This window comes from Elaeis guineensis, chromosome 2 (genome assembly GCF_000442705.2).
Source record: "Elaeis guineensis isolate ETL-2024a chromosome 2, EG11, whole genome shotgun sequence".
Lineage (NCBI taxonomy): Eukaryota > Viridiplantae > Streptophyta > Magnoliopsida > Arecales > Arecaceae > Elaeis > Elaeis guineensis.
Genome location: NC_025994.2, coordinates 113,575,989 through 113,581,996, shown reverse-complemented (window position 1 = coordinate 113,581,996; position 6,008 = coordinate 113,575,989).

Here is a 6,008-nt window from a genome sequence, read left to right as displayed (position 1 = left end):
TTATGAGAGTATTTTAATTAGCAAATATTTTTGAGTGCGGTTCGCCTTTTGGGCGTTTAGTGTGGCACGTGTTGCTCCGGGATTGGGGTTGTATCTTTCGCGCGCAAGAATGATTCCCGTTCTTTCAGGATGTCAACCGCTGGATCGTAATACGCGCTTCAAGATCCATGCAGACGAGACAAAAAAATGTATTAGCGTGCTTCTAATTTTATACAAAGCATGATCGACAAGCTGACGTCATAAAAAAAAAATCAATTATTCTTTTAGATATGAAAGATATGATCCGAATGCGCAGCTCAGAGAGCTCCTGATGTAAAATGGGGAATCACAAATACGGATTATAGTTTCATCCTATGATATAATATTTTTATTTTTCTAATTTTATAATTTTTTATCATAGATTTAAAATAGTAATTATTTTTAAATTATTATTATTTGACTCAGCATTGTTCATCGGATTAAAATTGATATCTGACAATATGTTACTCCGCAAACAATGGCATGATTAGGTAATCACTTTTTTAATTCCATGCTATTTTAATTGTGTTTCTCTTTAGTGAGTAGAATCAGATGATGATAATACAACAGTCTTCTGTGGGTCTCTACTGAGTTGCAATATTGTTTGGAAGTAGTCATGGAAAAGGTTGATGGTGTAGGCAGTGTGAAGAATGGCATAACTATGATCAGGCCAAGCAATAGCCTCATCTTGGAAATGGAATAGCACAAAGAGACCTTCAAGAATGAATCTTTGGTTATCTGTTTATAAGGAAAACAACTGAAAGATGGTGTGCATCCAAAAAATATATGTCCCAATGGTCCAGGGAATTCATTTTTGGTTGATATATAGGTGACTTTGGGACATTCATTGTAATATACATGATTTTGAAGAATGCAATTCATTGGCATCGAAGTGGTACAGAGTGTTTGCTGTTTCAAATATATACTTTTACACATATTTCTTCATTTCCTACAATGGGTAGTTGTTCTTCATAGTGTATCTCTTCATCGCCAGCTGCTCATCTTGAAGCTTTTCTCTCCTTATAACACCTGGGTCAGTGCATTACTGTTGAGCTTAGTCTGGAAGTTTCTTCACTTCTCTTACAATCAGATTTCAAAATATATGTTCTTCTCAATTTCATCTGGGCTTCACTGCTGAATTCTATTTTTGGAGTACCACTATTACTTTGGGTGTTCTTTTCCATGACGGTATATAATTGCTCTCTTGATCCAATGTGCTGCCTTTTATTTACTTTTTTTGAGGTTCAGCTTTACCGTTCTTGGGGGCTGCAGTGGGTTTCTTTTGTTCTTGTCGATGCAATTCATGGATGAACACATGATTCTTCTAAAAAAAAAAAGGGATCATATTTACTTCATATTTCATGTGCATGTCTCTTTCAAAATAAATATTGAATTTGGGTTTGACTGGTTACTTCTAATTCCATCTGAGTCAACTAAAATTATATGTTAAATTTTGTTGTGATAAATTGTTTTGGGCTTTTGCTTTCCACACTTTGAGAGATTCATTAAGAATATCTTGAGTGTGTTTCTTTTGCATTTAAACATAATTCATATAGTTTTGTAATTATATTAACTAAAAAAATAATTTGATAGTATAGTTGAAATGATAGCAATAATAGCATTCCAATCCATTAAGTTAGATTCAACATAGTTAGACACAAATAACCCATGTCCTTCATGTCACTTTTTTCTTTTTTTCTTTTTATTGTGTTGGTGGGAGTGGGGGGATGAGCAAGCAACGAGAAGCTCTATTTATATTATGATTCTTTATGAAAAATTATAGCAACATTGCTTCAATTTAAATATGTCTCACATACAACCCTTCAAGTTGAAAAAGTTTCCAACATGTCTCTCAATTTTTGAAATTGTTCCAAACTTTTGAAAGTCGAAGAGATTTGTATAAGACATGCCCTAAGTTGAGGGGGCATCCATATAATTTTTTTTTCTAATTTTTTTATGTAAAGCAGCATGAATTATCGACACATCATGTCATCAACCCTAAAATTTTTCCCCTGGATCTAGCATGTATATTTGTTGTGTGTGTATTATGCTTATATATATATATATATATCTGCGCATGCATGTGTGTGTCACATAATTTATTTAGTCAAGAATTAATGGCTCAAGCCATTAGATATGATTCGGTATTTTTCAGTTATTGTTGGAAAAGTATATGATTTGGACATTCCTAACCTATGCATCGTCAAAATATTCCATAGTTAAAAAAGAATAATTTAAGTAATATAAATATATTTATGATCAAGGATATAATTGAGTCAAGCCGAATCGAATAGATAGAAGCTCGAGTTCTACTCGACTCAAAATATTCAGACTCAAAAGTCAGCTTGAGATTGATCGAGCTTTAATATTCTTAGCTGGAGCTCGACTCGATGAAAAATGGACAAAACTCGAGATCGACTCGATCAGACTTGACTCAAATATTAACCAAATCATATTTGAGCTCGAAATCGAGTCTTGATTTATTAATAATATATATATTAATATATATTATAAAAAAATATTATTAAATATATATATAAATTTGAGTGGATTTACGAACTTTCAAGTCGAATATTCTACTACTCATGCTTGATTCGAAAAATTATTTGAGCTACTCGAACTTGATAATAATTGAAGTAAGTCAAGTTTGGACTCGAGTCGAATTTGAATAGCTTGCGAGTAGCTTGACTTATTTACATCCCTATTTATGATCAAGTCGCAAATCGTCTGATTGGTATTGATCTTATTTAAACTGTTGTATAGATGCACTATATTAAGTATACTGTATATATTCTTATTTTAGTTTAAGCCAAAATAGCAATTACATTGTTTTAAACTCATGAAGTCCTCTCTCTTTTTTTTGTCTTAATCATGGTAGCCAGCCATGCTTTTTTATCAATCCATAGATAGTTTTTTCCGATGTTTTTAAACCTATTGGTCTTTTTTTTTCCTCATCCTTGCCCTTGTGTACATCATCGTTGGCCAAAATAGGGTATTATAAAAGGAAATGGTCTCTCTCTCTCTCTCTCTCTCTCACACACACACACACACACACATACACACACACAAAAAAAAAAAAAAAAAAATAATGGAAAGAATGGTTGGGGTGGGGGGATGGGCAACTATACTTTAAGCATTAGTAGTCTTGATGCTTCACGATCAGAAAAGATTCCAGTCAACTTTGCACTAGCTCTACTTTTCTAGAAACAGACAATCTAAAGTACTGCTAGCCCTAGGGGCACTCAAGTTTTGCATCCGTGTCTATCCACCCTTCATGATCTATTGTTGCAAGTACCGTGAGAAATACTTTAGTATTGCATAGACCCCACAAGAATAGTGACCGGGTGAAGGTGCCAGATCACCGAGGCGATAAAGACTTAAAAAATTATAGGAAATAAAAATTATAAGAAATAATCTAAGACTAAATCTCATCTTCATCGGATATGCACAATTTAAGACTATTTGAAATCAAGCAACCTTGTGTTGTGTAATCAATTAACTATAGATATTTTTTTGAAAAAAAAAAAATCAGTCTTGCACTTAACTTATCTAGTCTCTCTTGATTTTTCGGTGTTGATTAAAATTGAGAGCTATATCACGAGCTACAAATCCTCAAAGGAGTGCTATCATTCTTTTCTCCACCATTTGTTGAAATATTTAGCCACAAACAAATCTTAGGAGTACATATCCAATTAACTCTAGCACAAATAAATTAAATATAAATCATCTCTAATATAATAATTTCATCTTATGCAAACAACACTTTTAAAACTTATGCATACCAAATAACTAATATATGTGAAAAGTATAAAATAAATTAGCAATGGAAGAAAATGAACTAAAGATTAATACTATTATTTTGATTCAAAATTTTCAAGCTTTATAAATAGGTCACATAAGAGGTGGTAACTCCAATTTTTATTTCTTTTAATCCACATCAGATCAAAAATCTTAACCATTTCTTAGACATTTTTAATTTTTTTAAATATATTATCAATTATATATAAATTTAAAAAATACTTTGTATTGTAAGCTAGATGAATTTATTAGTAGGTATTGTAATAATCCAGATTTAAAAATAATAATAATAATAAGAAAGAAGAGAACGGAAGAGGACTCCTGATAGAGTTCGTCTTCCCTCTTTGAATCAGAATGGGATTGGGACTCTAAGAGCCCTAGATCTCATCTATAAATTTTCTCTTCTTTATCTTAAGCAAGCCATGAAAATATTAGGCTTCCTCTCTCTTCTTTCTTCCTCTTTTCTTTCGATGGAGTCGTTGATTGCTTTCACCGTGTCCACCGAAAATCAAGACCGGAGATGCCACCGGAACCAAGGTAAGGTCCCAATCCTTCCTTTTCTCTCTCTTGCTCATCTTCTCACAACCCTAGACCTCACCGCCGGCCATCGATTTTGCTGAAAATAAATTCCAAAGAAGATCCTCTGTTTTCTCCATGTTACCTTGTTTTTTTCTTTCCGTCACTGTTTGCCGTCGTCGGTCACCAGATCCGATCTCTCGACGTCGTCGGAGACTGCTCCACCGATCGGAGTGGTGGTCAGTTGGGGGGAGGCCCTTAGTTCGGGAACAAGGGGGAGGAAGGACCTCCCCTGTTCCGTGAAGAAGAGAACCACATAGGTCCCCTGCTCCCGTGAAAAGAAAAGAAAAAGGAAAAAGAAAAAGAAAAGAAAAGAAAAGAAAAAGAAAAAGAAAAGAAAGAAGAAATAATAATAATAATAATAATAATAAATATATGTGAGAGAAAGTTTCTCTCATCTCTCTCTTAAGTCTTTCTCTCTCTAAAATTGAACTTCCTCTCTCTACATTCTCTCTCTATTTTCTCTCTCTAGATTTTCTTCCTATTTTCTCTCTCTAGATCCTTTTATCTCTTTTTATGAATTTTGTCTCTCTAGGATCATTCTCTCTCTCTGATTGCATCACAGACCCTAGGATAAACTTGAGATGAAAATATGATGATCTGAGACTGCTCCAAAATTCGTGTAGTAGATTGGATCCCGATCCGATCCTTATTCGAAATTGATAACATCAATCATGGTTAATCCATATTAAGTCATCCTGATATAACCTCTAATGATCTCGATCATGATTATCACTTTTAAAAGATACGAAGATTCTCTCTACTTTCTCTCTCTACTTTCTCTCTCATGATCGACTTTCTCTCTCTAAGAAGGTCTATGAATCCTGTACCAAGTTATGCCTTCATCTTTTAGGGGTTCATATTGACTATAACAAGATGATCTAAAGTTACTTTGATATCCGTACTGTATGTCAACCTCATTTGATCATATCAAGTATCTTTCAAATTCATTATTAATGAACCATATTTATTGATCTTGATCTTAATTCGATCTGTACTTCACGATTTCTTGATCAAGTCACTTAAATCTGACCCTCAGATCAGAGACCCTGAATTGTTCTGGTATCTGGATGGTCCGACACATCCGAACAACAGTCCTCTTTCTTTATGATTTAATTTTATTATATTTATGGAATAAAAATTGATGATGATTTGATATTTTAAATAGAATTAGCTGATTCTTTTAACGAAGTCTGAAGATCTAAGATGAACGAGGTAAGTGGATCTTATGCTCCTTATTTATTTTTAAATGATCATATTTTTATGCAAAGAATTGTTATTGATGAAATCATAATTTTTCATAAAATAAAGATCGGCATATGTGATATGAAAAAGTATGTTTTATTATGAGCATTGATTTCATGAATGTTTTATGAAAATAGCATGATTATGAAGCATGAATTTTATTATTTTTTCGTCTATGTATATGTATGCTTTAAGAAAAAGATATAATGATTTCAAAGGCTCTCAAATGGCTATGAATGAATCCCTTCGGAAAGGTTGACATTCGGAGCTAGCATCCACATGAAACATGATCCTGCCAGCGGACATAAAGTTGGCACATGAATTAAGAATTCTGTCGATTAAGAAATATGACCCTGTCACGGGTATAATAG